At 45.3% G+C, this 17,212-nt stretch overlaps 1 pseudogene; it reads right to left on the bottom strand.

The window, feature by feature from the left end:
* Positions 1-3,170: 3,170 nt before the first annotated feature.
* On the bottom strand, positions 3,171-5,273 carry LOC130709127 (cysteine-rich protein 1-like; annotated as a pseudogene).
* Between the last annotated feature and the right edge of the window lie 11,939 nt (positions 5,274-17,212).

Genomic DNA, 17,212 nt, shown 5'->3' with positions numbered 1-17,212 from the left:
CCCACAGAGGTGACACTAAATATATCTCTGCTCATCTCCAGAACAGACCACCACAGCCCTATACTCCTGGGAAGTCCTATTCTGCCGATATGTATTCAGTATGTGCAGCAGAACCCAAGTAACAGTGGTCTCACAGGATGGAAGCCTGTGTGTGTCTCCCATGACAGTGAGGCAGGCAGTTCCAGGGCTGCTAGGGTGGCTTTGCACCAGGAGGATATCCAAGCATCCAGGTCTCCTTGACCTTTGTTTTCTGCTGTCCCTCGGATGTTGCCCTTATTAACATGACCCAACATACCTAAGACCATGTCATTGGTCCATGAGCAACCAGGGAAAGCAGGAGAGGAGGGAAAGTCTCATTGTGTATCTCCATCAGAGCTCTTGGGTGACCAAGTGCATCGTCAATGAGCAGTAATATTTTGAAAGGAATCTTTTTCTGAGCAGTAAGTTTCAATAGTGGGCTGAAAATATTTAGTCCACCATGTTGTAAACAGATGTGCTCTCATCTAGGCTTTGTTGTTCTATTTACAGATCACAGGCAGAGTAGATTTAGCATAAACCTTAAAGGGCCTGGGATTTGAGGAGTGGTAAATAAGCACTGGCTTCAAGTTAAAGTCACCAGCTGCATTAGCCCCTAACAAGAGTCAGCCTCGCCTCTGAAGTTTTGAAGCCAGGCATTGACTTCTCCTCTCTAGCTATGAAAGTCCTAGATGGCATCTTCTTCCAACAGAAGGCTGTTTCATCTATATGGAAAATTTGTTATTTAGTGTAGCCGCCCTCATTAATGGTCTTAGCTGGATCTTCTGGATAACTTGCTGCAGCTTCTACATCAGCACGTGCTGCTTCACCTCACATTTTCATGTTACAGAGACGGCTTCTTTCCTTAAACCTCAGGAACCAACCTCTGCTAGCTTCAGACTTTTCTTCTGCAGCTTCCTCACCTTCTCGGCCTTCATAGAATTGAAGAGAGTGAGGGCCTTGCTGTGGTTCAGAATTTGGCTGAAGAGAATGTTGTGGTTAGTTTGGTCTTCTATTCAGAGCACTAAAACTTTCTCCACATCAGCGATAAGGCTGTTTTGCATTCTTACCATTCGTGTGTTCACTGGAGTAGCACTATTTATTTTCTTCAAGAACTGTTCCTTTGCTTTCACAACTTGGCTAACTGTTTGGTGCAAGAGGCCTAGCGTTCAGCCTATCTAGGCTTTTGACGTGCCTTCCTCACTAAGCTTAATCATTTCTAGCTTTTGATTTAAAGTGAAACATGTGCAACTCTCCTTTCACTTGAACATTTAGAAGCCATTGTAGGGTTTTTAACTGGCTTAATTTCAATGCTGTTGTGTCGCAGGGAATCGGGCGGCGTGAGGAGAGGGAGAGAGATGAGGGAATGTCTGGTCAGTGGAGCAGTCAGAACACACACAGATTTATCCATTAAGTTTGTTGTCTTCTATGGGAGTGATTCCTGGTGCCCTCAAACAATTACAATAATAACATCAAAGATCACTGATCACAGACCAGCATAATAAATATAATAATAATGAAAAGTTTGAAACATTGTGAGAATTACCAAACTCTGATACAGTGTATGGTCAGGCCACTCAGGATGGCTGTTCTCTTGTTCTCTTGTACATCCTCTGCCTGACCCGGGCCTGCTTCACCTATACTCTACTCACATGACTGACCTTGCTCCATACTTGCCCCTGGCCCTAGCTAGTGATTGTTCTTATGAGGGAGGATGTGAGGGGTGTGCCCCACTACTGGTTTCCCTGGTAACTAATGAGCCCAGGTGATGTCAATTCCCCTATAACTGGTAATATACCCCCTGACCCCCGCACACGGTGGGGTGTCGCTCCAGGATCTTGCTTCAGATGTGTAAGCTTCCCCATCCATTGCACCACTGACGTCTCTGTTGCTGACTCCGAGCCTTTCTTCTGTCTTGAAGCTGGGCAAGCACAGGCCTTGTAGGCCTGCGGGGTGCAGCCCAACACTCAGAGACATGAAGTGAGCAAATGCTGTTGGAAAAGTGGCGCTGATGACTTGCTCACTGCACGGTTGGCGCAAACCTTCAACTAGTAAAAAATGCAGTTTCTTCAAAATGCAATAAGATGCGGTACACCTGCACAGGTCGACACCAATTATTCGGTTGAACCTTTGTCTAAAACTCTAGGAAGGGAGGGGTGAAACCAAACAGTGTCTATTTCAGCTCCTTGGGGGAAGGTGTGAGATTACAGTGGGTAAAACTATTGTTTCCTTCTCTTTTCTGGAGCTCTCCCATCTCTCCCAGGCTGGCCATTCTGTGTAGCAGGAGACAGATGATCGCAGGCAAAACCCAGGCTTTTTCTCCCACCCTCCCGTCCTTCTTTCTTTACCATTAATATTGCCATCATCAGATTCCAATATTCCCATATTTGGATTTCTCTTGCAACCCCATTCACTCAACTCTGTCTCTACCGCGGGCACCGTCAGATCCCACAGGTGAGTGCTCAGTCCTGCACGCCCGCCCTCTCCTTGAGATGCCAATCTCGAGTCCAGGTTGTCACCTGTGTTTCTGACCGACTGGCTACAGATTGGATGTTCTAATGGTCCCCCACTCGGGTTTGATTAATTTGCTAGAGCGGCTCACGGAACTCAGAGAAACACTTTCCTTACTAGACTACTGGATGTAACTCTGGAACAGCCAGACGGAGGAGACACAAAGGGCAAGCGTGTGGGAAGGGCGTGGAGCTCCCGCGTCCTCTCCGATTGGGACACTCTCCCCAGCTCTCCGTGTATTCGCCAGCGCGGAGGTTCTCTGAACCTCATCATTTGGGGCTGTTACGGAGGCTTCATTACACAGGCGCGATTGATTACATCGTGGGCCATTGCAGTTGTGAAACCTCCAGCCCCTCTCGGCTCCCAGGACATGGGGGATGCGGTGGTACCGGAAATTCCAGCTCCCTATTAACATGATTGCTTCTCCTGGTAACCAGCCCCCATCCTTAGGTTCAGTCCAAAAGCCAATCGCTAACATAACAAAACACACCTCTGTGGCTCTCACCACTTAGGAAATTCGAAGGATTTTAAGAGTTTTGTGCCAGAAATATAAAATTAGGAAAATGAATGAATGTGTTTTCTTTTGTTTTCTTCCAAGTGTACGGGTTTATTGAGGGCATGGGGGTCTACAGGACAGCCCCAGGTGCCTGTGGAGAAGGCCTGCCATCGGCCTAGAGGGCCGCGGCCCCGCGGGCAGCCGGGGATGGGGTCTCCAAAACCTGGGTTTACTTGAAAGTGTGACTCTCCGCTCCGCCGCGCCCAAAGCCTTGGGGTCCGAACATGGCCCCGTAGCAGGGGTGGTTGCAACAGCGCTTGCCTTCATGCTCAGTGTGTCTCCTCCCCCGGAGGTCAGCGTCTTTCCACATTTCTCGCATTTCAGGCAAGGCCGATGCCAGTCCTTCCCCCAGGAGGTCACCCGCTCAGCAAAGTACACCTCCTTGTCGCACTTGGGGCACTTGGGCACGGTGGCGCCGGCTCCGGGGCGGGTGGCTGGGCGGGAGCACACCCGAGCGCGGGACTCGGAAAATGAATACGTTTCAATTCAATTTATCATAGCATCAGGATAAAATATTTAGGTATCAATTTAAAGAAAGTGCGCCACATAAGTACACTGAAATTATATAGTTTTGCTTAGAGTTTCCATCTCTTCGGTAAAGTATTCCTTCTGTCCATTCATAGTATTCCTGAGCTCGTTATACTGCCTTTCTGAATTTTCTTGCAGCTTGTTGCGTTTCCTCATGAGCTGTTTTGAATTCTCTATCAGTTATGTCACAGTATTCCATGACCTTAAGTTTGGTTTCTGGAGAACTGTCCTTTACTTTTTGTGATGCAGTGTTACCGTGGTTCTTCGTGTGCTTGCTGGGCTGTTCCTCTGCCAGCACTGGAGAAGTGGGGAGCACTTTTCTGCTTGATTCTAACCATTCAACAAATTAGAGAGCAGAGGCTTTTCTCTTCTCTTCCAGGAGGTGGCGCTAGAGCACAGGTTTGGGGTTCTCCTACCTGTGTTACCTGCTTGGGAGAGTTGGCACTTTCCACCCCCCATCAGGGGTGTGGTCCCGTGCCCTCTTATTGCTTCTTGTGCCTCCAGGGTTTTTGGTGCCTTGTTGCTGCCTGTGCCACTGGCATCGCTGCCTGGTGACCTGGGATAGTGGGCTCTTCCCTCGTGTCCGGGATCCCCTGAACCATGGGGGAAGGGGGGGTGTGGGTAGCTGGGGTGGTGCAGGCACCTCTGCCACGTCCTGTGCTGTAAGGTTCTCCGGCTCTGCTGCTGTGAGTGGGTGGTTGGAGGGGCCAAAGTCATGGGCGTCTCAGGGGCTGGTGGCTGGGGTCCCAGCACCCACTTCTGCTGCTGCCTAGTTACCTGGGGCCCTGGGCACTGCTGAGGCTGGAAGGCTGGATTGCTGTGTCGTGTTGCGGCTGCTGCTGGGTGTTCTGGGGCTTCCAGATCAGTGGCCGCAGGTGGAGAACAGGATCGCAGGCTCCGCCTCTGCTCTTCCCTCGGTTCAGCCTCGTCTCTGTGTCCCAGTCCACCCACCTTTCCATGCACACTGTGTGGGATTCTCCGGAGTCCTGGTGTGTTGGGCAGAGTCACCTGTGGTGTGTCGTGGAAGTTTACTGGTTGTGGATGGAAGCGGGGAGACAAAGGCAGCTTTTCCCTCCTCCGTGTGGCTGATGTGGCTGATGTGTCTCCGCCAGGTCCCAGTTTTATGTCCAGAATCAGCCGATTCTGTTCAGCTGGAGGCCTGGCTCAGCTGCAGCCTGTGGGGCCCTGGGGAGCCTCCCTGACCCCTGACCCCGAAGTCCTGGGTCAGCATCAGGGCCAGAAATTAGATCTGAGCCCAGGACCACAGGGCCTTTAATTTCAGGTTTGGAAGTGGCTGGAGAGAGGCCTGAGGGATCCAGACAGCAGGTCCCTATCTATTATTAGGTCCACGAAGGGGAAGAAGAAGCAGGACACTGGGGTGTCCTGGGCTCTCAGGACTGGGGAGGAGTGGAGAGGACCCTTGAAGCTTCAAACGGTGGCGGATTTGATGCCTGGACAGGAGGGGCCATGCTTGGTGTCCTTGGGTACGGTGTTGGGACGCCTGGGTCCTGGAGGTCTGGGGAGGGGGGAGGTCATTTTCGTGTCCCAGGGAAATGTTAGCGGGACCCTCGGGTCCAGACTCATGGCTGATCTCCTTGTCGCCACTGTGGTCTCCAGGCTCCAGTCCACGTCCTGTCCTCTGCTCTCCAGGAACCACCTCCATGGCCACCAGCTGGGCAGGGCTTTTTCCAAAGGTCTTTAGCCAGTCATTTTGGCACAGTGGTCCCCGCTGTCTTAGCTCACAGGGAGACGACGTCCAAGTAGCCCCGGGCTGTGAGCTGGGACGGACTCTCCCTTCCTTGAGTCTCCCTGCTGCCCCCCAGCATCATGTGTGTGTGGGGTGGAGTGAGGACTGGGGGTGAGGTTATTTCTCTGGAAGAGAGGAATTCCTTTAACCACCTCCCCTCTCTCCTTTTCTCTTTTCTCTTTCTTCCAGGTGTATTTGAGTTATACCATACCTGTAAGGACAGGAAAATACCTAAAAGTTAAGTATAATTTACCAGCAAAATATAGAGCTGACACCTGTGTAATTATCATCCAGGTGAAAAACAGAGGCTCTACCAGCGCCCAGGCCAGAGCCCCTGTGCCTCTCCCCACACTGACCCCACCCTCCCTGCACACGTATCCACTAAGTGACCCGCTCTGCCCCTCTCCTCTATTGTTCCTTCCCCTCCACTCCTGTTGGCCTCCATCCCTTAATGTCACTGTTTCCTTCCTCTCCTCACTTCTCCAGGAGCCTTCCCATCTTCACAGGCAGATACCTTAGGGGATCTCCTCCCCCTCCCCCTCCCCCTCCCCCTCTTCCCCCTCTTCTACCCCATTCTAGGGATGGAGGTTCCAGAGTTAAGTCCCTGGAGGAAGAGTCTATAACCCTGTCAGCAGCTGGAAGAAGTGACAAGGACTTGGGGTTCAAGGTCCCACCCCTGGAGACTGAGGACACCCAGTATGTTTGTGGGGTCCACCCTGGACCTGGGAACCAGCTGTTAATGGCCTTGAAATCTGATCCTCCCTGAGGCCAAAGCCTTGTTGGTTAGATGAGGAGAAAAACGTCCGTGTCAGCATGTATTCTGGGTAACAATTCAGACTTTGAACTTGACACTGGATGAAGTCCAACTTCTGTGCGCAGCACTGACCCACTGCTAGGAGCCCAAGGAAACCCTGGGCAGGTCTTTTGTAAGGGGGTCAAAGGGGAGCTCAGGTCTCCTGTCATCAACAACTGTGGCCACACGGGGGCGCCACCACTCCGCCCTCTCCTATTCAGCACAGGGAAGGGAGAGGATGGGCTGTGGTCTGAATCAGACAGATGGCTGCCCTGGAGGCTGGTCAGCAATGGGGGATGAAGATGCTGTCTGAGCAGCTCTGGGGTCGGGCTCGGGGATGGGGCGGGGATTAGAGGGGAGGAGAGCCCTGGAGCCCTGCCTTGTGTCTGAGGTTTCCATCTTTTCTCTCCACAACCCGTCTCTCCATCTCATTGATGAAAACACTCTGGAAAATTCAAAGTCAATAACTATTTCACTCCCTGTTCGTTTCTGGCAGATATTAATTATTTTTTCATTTTAGTGTAGTTTGAGATTCACAAAAAAAGTAGCAAAGTTAGTAGAGAGTTCCTGTAAATCCCACGCTCAGTCTCTCTGTGATAATATCTTATATCACCATCATACATTTGTCACAGCTACTGAAGCAATATTGATACATTATTACTAAACTCCAGAATTTATTTGGACTTCATTAGTTTTTCCTTTTCCTGATCTACGCTCCTATCAAAGACACATTGTGTTAAGTCCCAATCATATCTCCTTCAGGCTCCTGTGGCTGTGACAGTCTCTCAGAGGCCCCTTGTGTTTGATGACCTTGATGTTTCTGAGTACTGCTCAGGGATATTGTAGAATGTCCCTCTATTCAAGTTGGTTGACTGGGGCAAAGTATTGTGGGGAAGAAGACCACAGAGATGAAGTGACATTTTCCACACAACAAGGGTGTATACTCTCCACTTGATTATCAGTAATAAGTTCACCTTATCACCCGGCTAAGGTACATTTCCCAGGTTTCTCCTTGTGAACTTTTATTTTTACTTCCCTACTTTCCATACTGTAGTCTTTAGAAGGAAGTCACTATGTGCAGCCCACACTTGAGGGGCGCTCTGCTATAAACATTGCTGTGCAGGGGTTTGTGCATATATAAATTTTCAGATGAGTTGCATGAGGACTAGAGTGCTCGGTAGACTGGATGGAGGGTCGATGTGTAGCTTTATAAGAAACTGCTGACCATCATTTCTAGTGGCTGTGCTCCTTCGTATTCCTGCCCCAGTGAGTGAGGGCTTCTGTCACTCCACATCCGGGACAGCACTTGGTATCACCAGTTCTTGGATTCTAGCTATTCTAATAGGTGTGATGATACATCTTTTTTTTTTTTTTTAAGGAAAGAACTTAGTACTTTTCTTTTTTTTTTTTTAATTTATTTATTTATTTTTGGCTGTGTTGGGTCTTCGTTTCTGTGTGAGGGCTTTCTCTAGTTGTGGCAAGCGGGGGCCACTCTTCATCGCGGTGCGCGGGCCTCTCACGATCGCGGCCTCTCTTGTTGCGGAGCACAGGCTCCAGACGCGCAGGCTCAGTAATCGTGGCTCACGGGCCTAGTTGCTCCGCGGCATGTGGGATCTTCCCAGACCAGGGCTCGAACCCGTGTCCCCTGCATTAGCAGGCAGATTCTCAACCACTGCGCCACCAGGGAAGCCCCATCATTTTTTTATATTTACATTTCCTAATAATATATGATGTTGAGCATATTTTCATATGCAGTTCCACTGATAGATCTTCTTGAAGAGGTGTCTGTCCAGACTTTCCTTCATTTTAAAATTGTTTTCATATTATTGAGTTTAAGCGTTCTATGTATATTCTAAAACAAGCCCTTCATCAGATATGTGAATTTGCAAATAATTTCTCCCAGTCTGTGGCCTGAGCTCTTCTACTGACATAACAGTATCCATTAATGCAAAGATATATTTGGGGAGAAGAAAAATGAGAAATTGCCAACTGCAATGGTTTCCAAGTAGAGGACTTGGGCAAATGGGGGACGAGAGGGAGAACGTGAATTATTTATTTTGTATACCCTTGAGTACCTTTTCAATTCCCTTCTGTGTAGGTAAATATGCTTTCAAAAATTACATTAAAATCCCTTGCACTTGTAAAACACCTGACAGATCCTCTTCAGATCATGCACTAGGACACACATTCTCTACTTTGGCACCCAGAGTCTTTTAACTGAGCTATTCTGCCACAGAAATTCCATTACTGGAAAAGATGGGCTGGATTGTAGGGAGAATTCTGTTCACTGAAAATAGCTGAAAATGCCATGTAAAATATAAAAACCATCTTAAAAGCATCAAAGAGGTGACAAGGTCCTAATAAGTGACCACACTGAAAAAAGAAGGGAAAAATCCTGCTTGGCCTCCAAAGAAAACACGGTCCTGAGAAAAGGAGAAAAGGCTGTGTGAGTTCACTGCCCAGAGCTCAGGCACGGAGCCCAGCACGTCCAGCTCTGTGCCCACAGCTCTTCACTTTTTCTGCCCCCTTGCCTTCCTTTGAAAAATTTAAACAAAGCTTTTAAATTCTTATTATGATGTATATGCGTAACGTATAATATAGGATATAATGTATGTTCACTGTAAAACAAGTAATAAAGTGTTGAAAGTGATAAATGACAAAGTAAAAAGAATGTAATCCTCACATTTGGAGATATTTTGTTGCATTTTTCTTTAGTTTCTTATACATTCTCCTGTTGTTGGCCAAGAGCTGGAAATGTCTCCAAGCTGATCAGCCCAGACCTCAGTGGCCCCCACCCTGCACTCTCCAGATGCCATTTCCCAGTCAGCTCACTCTCACACCCCTGAGAGGGCTATTTCTCATTTCCTCCTTTCCCCTCAGACCCCTCCACTCACCCCCCACTCCCTGTTCTTAATGATGAGCTTTTTTTTTTCACTCAGAAAAAAAAAAAGGACTCAGGTGAGAATTACATCCTCCTCCTCCCCTATTCCCACATCTGCAGCTGTATCCTCACCTTCCCACCAGGGATGATGGATGGTCCCCTCCTGTCTAAGGCTGCCCCTCAGCGTGGGTACAGGATCTGACTCCATCCTCCCCTGTGGCATCAGTTTCCCACTCTCTACTGCTCCTTCATCCCTGCCTACAAACATGCTGCAGTTCTTCCCATTAAAATTAATCAAACAAAACTAAATAAATCAAAACAAAATTCTCCCATAAACATCCACCGCTCTGTGTACAGTTTCCTTCCAACTACTGCTCCATTTCTATGACTCTTCTTAACAGAACAATTCCTAAGGCCAAAGGCCATTCTCTCATCTACTAGGTTGTCTTTTTATTTTTAGCTAATGGATATATGCACATAGTTTTAAAAAGTAAAATACTTCTACAAGACTTGATATCTAGACTGATGTCCCCAATCTTCCATGTCCCCCGTCTCCTGAATCTCAGAGAGAAGCTGTTTTAGTTCTTCAGCTGATTCTCTAATTGTTTCTTCTATGTCTCTAAAAAGCATGCCTTTAATACTCCTTTGTCTTTCAGTTTTATGTATCATCTTTAGTTAATTGGTTTTTCTTTCACACACCCCTGTCTTCCCAAAATAGTTATAATTTATAATCATAAATCTATCAGTTTTGTAATTTTGATTAGCTCGGTGTGCAATATTTGCATTATTATGATGATGGAAATGCTAGTCACAAGTGAGCATTTAGTAGACTATGATTACTTTTCTTGAATGGATATTTAAGATTTTGCTGGAATAAATAATATCTTACTTTTGTTGTACTCATTTTTTTTTTTAGTTTATTTGCCTGCTTTGGGTCTTCATTGCTGCATGCGGGCTTCCTCTATTGCAGCGAGTGGGGCTACTCTTTGTTGCGGTGTGGGCTTCTCTTGTTGCGGAGCATGGGCTCTAGGTGCGTGGGCTTCAGTAGTTGCAGCAGGCGGGCTCAGTAGTTGTGGCTCACGGGCTCTAGAGCGTAGGCTCAGTAGTTCTGGCACACGGGCTTAGTTGCCAACCACAGCACGTGGGATCTTCCCAGGCCAGGGCTCCAACCCTTGTTCCCTGCACTGGCAGGCGGATTCTTAACCACTTCGCCACCAGGGAAGCCCCATATTGTACTCAGTTTAAATCATTCTAAAACTCTGTGCAGAATCTAAGTCTTTCTGAATACATTCAAGCACATCGGATATTCCACCAACTTCACCTCTTTGCACACACTCTCCCACAGCCCTCAGTGCTGCCACACGGAGACTGGTTCCCTGCACACCTGGGGCAGGGCTGACGTCCCGGATCTCCTTCGCCTCATTCTGGGCAGCCCTCTGCCTCTATCTTCTACTGTATAATTTTACAAGGCTTCCCTGTTGCCTGGATCCCATGTTTCCCTGTTGTTGGTTTTCTCCATCATTTCCCCCGCACTTTGTCTAACAGTATCCTGAAGAAGGGAACATGGAAAGGAAAACATTGTAACTCTGAAATGTCTTAGGCTACCCTAGGACTTACTCTCATCTTGACTCAATATAGAACTCTGTGTTGGAAATACTGATTTTTTTCCTTAGAATTCGGAAGGCATTGCTTCACTGTCTTCTAGCCTCCAGGCCCATGTTTTTTGCCTCCTGAAGTTTTCAAGGTCTCTTCTTTTCCATCCTTTCTGCAATTTCACTGTGATGTTTCTTAGTGTCGGTCTGTTTTTATCTACTCCAGTAAGAGTTTGCATAGGTCACTCCAGATGTAAATTTTTGTCTGTAAACTCTGAGAGGTTTTCTTGAAAATTTTTTTTTATTATTTCCTACTCTCCCTTATTTTTGAAACTTGTATTGCTTACTCGCTGGAATCTCTTCATTGATAGAGGAATATTCTTATAGGTCTTCTCTCCTCCTTGCCATTACTTTTCTATTCCTACTACTTACTGTGAGTATGACTGTAATTTTTCAATTCATCTACTGAATTATACACTTCTATGACATTATTTTTAATTTCAAAGAGCCCTTTTTGGTTCTATGATTTTATATAATTGTATAGAATTCTGTTTTTGTTTTATATACCATATATCTTTCACATCTTTCAGATATTATTGATAATAGTGGTAGGGGAGCTGTCAGGTCTCTTGGTTATCTACTTTCATGATATCATGAACTTCTTCCTCACAGCACTTAGCTCAGTAGTGATTTACATTTATCTTTGTCATTTCTGTCCATCTCCCTCACCACAGTGCCTGTCACATATCACCAAGGTCCTAACTGTTGTTCTTCATTTTTTCTCCAGTGTCTCCAGATCCTGATTCAAGGTGGCCTTGAAATATACACTCCTTAACCTCTCGGAGTCTCCCCTTCAGTGTCTCCCCTCTCTGAGTCTCTCTCTCTGTGTCTGTACAAAGGCATCACATGTTGGGTGCCTCATGGGTTTGCTTTTTTTTTTTAATTAATTAATTTATTTCTTTATTGGCTGCGCCAGCTCTTCATCACAGCATGCGGGATCTAGTTCCCTGACCGAAGATCGAACCCGGGTCCCCTGCATTGGGAGCTTGGAGTCTTAGCCTCTGGACCACCAGGGAAGTCCCCTTGTGGGTTTGCTTTGAGAAATAAATTTGACCCACTATGTAAATCACATGGCATTATTGCTTTAATTCTTATTAAGTGTTCCCCTATTCATAGTTACCATCATTACAATGACTATAGCATTTAGATTGTTTCCATTCTTTGCTTTTATAAACCACAATTCAAGAAACATCCTTGAATATATATTTTTGAGAACATGTGTGATCATCTTCACAGGATAAATTTCTGAAAGAGAAATTTCTATGTCAAAATGTAAACATATTGAAGGCAACCCTCCTACACTGTTGGTGGGAATGTAAATCAGTACATCCACTAGGGAGAACAGTATGGAGGTTCATTAAAAAAGTAAACATAGAAGTACCATGTGACCCAGCAATCCCAATCCTGGGCCTAGATCCGGAGAAAACCGTAGTTTTAAAAGATACGTGCACCCCAATGATCATGGCAGCACTATGTACAATAGCCAAGACATGGAAGCAACCTAAGTGTATAAGGACAGATGAATGCATAATGAAGATAGGATACATATACACAATGGAATATTACTCAGCCATAAAAAGGATGAAATAATGCCATTTCCAGCCACAAGGAAGGAAGTGAAACAGGAAAAGACAAGTATCCTATAATATCACTTACAGGTGGAATCTAAAAATGGATACAAATGAACTTCTTTACAAAAGAGAAACAGCCTCACAGACTTAGAAAAGAAACTTACGGTTACCAAAAGGGAAAGGTGGTGGGCAGGGAAAAATGAGCAGGTTGAGATGAACATATACACACTATTATTTATAAAATAATCAACAAGGACCTACTGTTTAGCACAAGGAACCCTACTCCACACTCTATAATAACCTATATGGGAAGAGAACCCAAAAAAGGACATATATACGTCTATGCATAAGTGAGTCAAGTTGCTGTACACCTAAAAAACAAAACACCCTGCAACACTGTAAATTACCTATACACCAATACAAAATTTAAAAAAAATTTAAATGTAAATATACTGAAATTGGGACGTTTTGCATAGTGACCTTTAAAATTTTTGTACCAGTTTTCAATCCCATCAATCTTTTTTTTTTAATAAATTTATTGATTTATTATTATTATTTTTTTATTTTTGGCTGTGTTGGGTCTTCGCTGCTGTGCACAGACTTTCTCTAGTTTCGGCGAGCGGGGGCTATTCTTCGTTGCGGTGTGCGGGCTTCTCGTTGCGGTGGCTTCTCTTGTTGCAGAGCATGGGCTGTAGGTGCGCGAGCTTCAGTAGTTGTGGCTTGCGGGCTCTAGAGGACAGGCTCAGTAGTTGTGGCGCACGGGCTTAGCTGCTCCGCGGCATGTGGGATCTTCCTGGACCAGGGCTCAAACCCGTGTCCCCTGCATTGGCAGGCGGATTCTTAACCACTGCTGCCACCAGGGAAGCCCCCCGATCAATCTTTATGACAGTATATTCTCCCTAAATTCCTGTCAATACTCTCCTCATACTGTTATCTTTGCCAACATGATAGATTTTAATTTATTCCCATTTCTTATTCCACATTTGCATTTTTCTTTACATTTATTTGTTATATATTTGCTTGACATTTGCATTTCTTATTTTCCAAATTGTTTTCTAATACACTTTAATTATGTTTTGTTTGGGATTTAGTTACTTTAAAACACTGAATTCAGGAAGGACAAAGCAGCCTCCAACATCAGAAACTGGTCTGACATTTACCTTAGGCCTCAGCGTTGTCAGAAGCTGGGCTGGTGCTCACCACGCAGCCGTGTTCTTCTCCTGTTGCACAGATGTCACCTCACAGAACATCAACATCAGACAAGGACACCTGAGACCATGATACAGTGAGACAAAACAAGACCACAACATCATTTTGTCCAAGCACAGACCAAACAAGGCAGCACTGTGCACCTCACAATGTATCAAACCTCTCCCTGTGCTGATACCAGCAACCACGGCTTCTTTCCAATTACAGCTGCATCCTCACTCTAGTCTTCCCTCCATACAGGGAAGATGCACTGAGATGCCCAGTCATAGAATTGCCCCCACTTCCTGACAACACCCAATCTAGAGTGAGCCCCTCCTCCATATGCCCTCCTCAACATCACCCAACCAGAGCCCACATCCTGTATATGTTCTCTCTAACACCTCACACTAAGTCACCATGGTCCCCGATGGTGTGTCATCTCCCTCCTCGCTGCATCCAATAATAAATCCAACTTGTTTGCCCACCGATTTTCTCCTGGTGGTCTTTGGCTGAAAAACATTGCTACCTGTTTGTCAATTTTTTTGTCTTTGAGTTTGATAGGGGCATGTGTTAGTATCTTTGTGAATGTCTGGTTGACATAGAGAAAATTTATGATTTTTTAGTGGTTTTTCATCTTTGGGCCATACAACTCTTCATTCCCCAATTGTAAAAAATTCATGTATTTTTTTTGTCTAGGAAAGAGGGGTCCAAGGGTGAAGGGAAACAGAATTGACTGAATTTGGGGGAACGAATAGCAGGAGCAGTCAGTAAAGAATTCTAAGGTGGTAGATTCTAAGGTTTACATCTCCTGCTTTATAATTTTACAAGTATGTACAGCTCCTACAAGGTATTTGATATATGTTGTGTTGAGTAAATACTTTCTCTTGGGCTAAGTGAAGACTTCAGTGTCTGCTTATGTTTACCAGGTTAATGAAAAGAACAACAAGAGCTCAAGGTAATAAAGACAAGAATTAGCTCCAGCGATGGGCAGTTTTGAACACATATGACCTTAAGGTGATAAACCATGGTGTCCTTAATGTCTGAACACTCTAGTTGTTAAAATACATGTTAATGAAACTTTCTGCGCATGCTACATTTTAAGGATCTATCTAACACCCACATAGACAAATCCATGCTTTCCATATGAAGGTTATTTTAATATGCATCAACCTATGAGTCACACAGTATCTTTTTGGGGGAAGAGACTGGAAATTAAGAACATTATGGTTATGCAATGCCCAATAGGCTAACTACTAGCCACATATGGCTATTTAAACCAAATAACATTAAGGTGCTCAGCACAATAGCCACTTTTGAGGTGCTAAATAGCGACCTGTAGCTAGTGGCTACCTGATTTTGACAGTACAAATATAGAACAATTCCTTCACCACAGAACATTCTATTGGACAGGACTGCTCTTCATGCTTTCTGGGCCTCAAGTCGGATATACTGGACCCATGAAAGGGCCAATATTATTTCTCTTAAAGACGATGTCAGATTTCTGTCTGGGATATGAATACATACCTTAGCTGGTGTGTAACAAAACCAGACTAGGTTATGAGTGGGTGTGGTGCCTTCAGGCACAAACTGTTTCCAGGTCCAAAGGGGAAACACCTGTCCCCCTACCTCCCTTCCCAGACTGAGGACACTCTCTGGCATCACTTTCTAGGGGGTGAGTTCTCTCCTAGAGGAGCCCAGGGGCAGGGCCCTCAGCTAAGTGTGGGGAGGCAGGGAGTCCAGCTCAGGGAGAGGGATTCTCCAAAACGAAGAGGAGGCAAAGGCAAGGGTCAGTTAGGAGATTTTCCCAGGTTTATTCGAACAGCAGTTCTCAGAGTGTGATCTGTGGAACCCTTGAAGTCACTGAGACCCTTTCATGAGATCCATGAGGTGAAACCTACTTTCATAGCATTACTAAGATATTATTTGACTTTCCACTATGTTGACATTTCCTTTGAGGTATAACTTAGCAGTGATGGAGACTACTGTAGCAAACGGCAATATAATTATTTTCACCACAAATTACTTGCAGAAAAAAGAAAAGCAGGTTTGCTTTAAAACATTCTGGTTGATGCATTACAAATTTTTATCTTTCCTTAATAAGCCATAATGCAAAAGAAAATGAAAAAGAATGTATATACATATGTATAACTGAATCACTTTGCTGTACAGCAGAAATTAACACAACATTGTAAATCAACTATATCTCATAAAAAAAAAAAACTTATAAAAATTCTTTTGTTTCCTAAATCATCCTTAAATCCACTTTTTTTATTTGGCCACACCCCACAGCATGTGGGATCTTAGTTCCCTGAACAGGGATTGAACCCTTGAACCCAGGCCATGGCAGTGACAGCTCTGAGTCCTAACCACTGGACTGCCAGGGAACTCCCTTAAAGCCACATTTTAAAACTATCTTCTAAGATGACATGGGAAGTACCCATCAAGCACTTCTGCTACATTCCAAAGTACTATGTCCCAAGGAAAATCATTTGTGTGACCTGAACTACCCTCTTCTTCATGGAATACAATGTTTACTTGAAAGAATGAATGACACTGGAAGATCTATATAACTTAGTGAAACAACATATTACTTTTTTAAAATCTTAACGTTAGGGCTTCCCTGGTGGCGCAGTGGTTGAGAATCTGCCTGCCAATGCAGGGGACACGGGTTCAAGCCCTGGTCTGGGAAGATCCCACATGCCGCGGAGCAACTAGGCCCGTGAGCCACAACTACTGAGCCTGCGCGTCTGGAGCCTGTGCTCCGCAACGGGAGAGGCCGCGATAGTGAGAGGCCCGCGCACCGCGATGAAGAGTGGCCCCCACTTGCCACAACTAGAGAAAGCCCTCGCACAGAAACGAAGACCCAACACAGCCATGAATAAATAAATAAATAAAAATCCCCCCCCCCAAAAAAAAAAAAAAATCTTAACGTTAGTACAAGAGACATTCAATGTGCAAAATAGGGTTATGGATTTTAACGTAACAGAATAGGAAATAGTTAATAATATTGTTTCAATATTTTATATTGAAAATAACCTTTGAGAAACTACCACTTGTGTAGTTTTAGTTTTGTATCAAAGACTAACATCCATGACTGTCTGAAAAGGTTATTAAAAATACTACTCCTACATATGTGTGCGCCTTTTTATTTTCATAGACTTCAATCAAAATAACGGATTCGATGCAGAAGCAAACATGAACATCCAGGGGTCTTCTAATGAGACAGACAAGAAAGAGAGAGACTTGCAACAATATAAAAATCTGAAAAGCTCCACTTTTCCCACTACCGTGTTTATTTTGGGAAGTAGTTATTTTTCATATTAAATCATGGGTTATTAATATTATTCTAAATTAATTTAAAATTTTTAAACTCTATTATTTCTACTTTGGAAAGTATCGATAGACGTATCCACATAAACAAAATTATCTTTGGGGTCGTCACTAGTTTGTAAGACTGTATAAATATTCTGACCACAATGTTGTGAAAATCGCTGACTACACAGTCCCCGGGCCAGGACTCAGGGAGACAGTGCGACAAAGAGCTCTCTGAGCAGAAGGAGCAGGGCCAGGCACAGTCCCAGGTCCCGGGAGGGCCAGGCTCTCAGGCTCTCAGGGTGTCAGGCGGTCGCTGGGGCTGGGACGCTCCGTGGTGGGGATTCCCCGTCCCCCCGAGTTTCACTTTCTCTCTCACAACCTGTGTCGGGCCCTCCTGCCTGGACACTCGTGACGCGGCCCCACTTCTCACTCCCATTGCGTGTCCGCTTTCTGGA

Source organism: Balaenoptera acutorostrata, chromosome 10 (assembly GCF_949987535.1).
Source record: "Balaenoptera acutorostrata chromosome 10, mBalAcu1.1, whole genome shotgun sequence".
Taxonomy (NCBI): domain Eukaryota; kingdom Metazoa; phylum Chordata; class Mammalia; order Artiodactyla; family Balaenopteridae; genus Balaenoptera; species Balaenoptera acutorostrata.
This window is presented reverse-complemented; position numbering and strand designations above follow the sequence as displayed.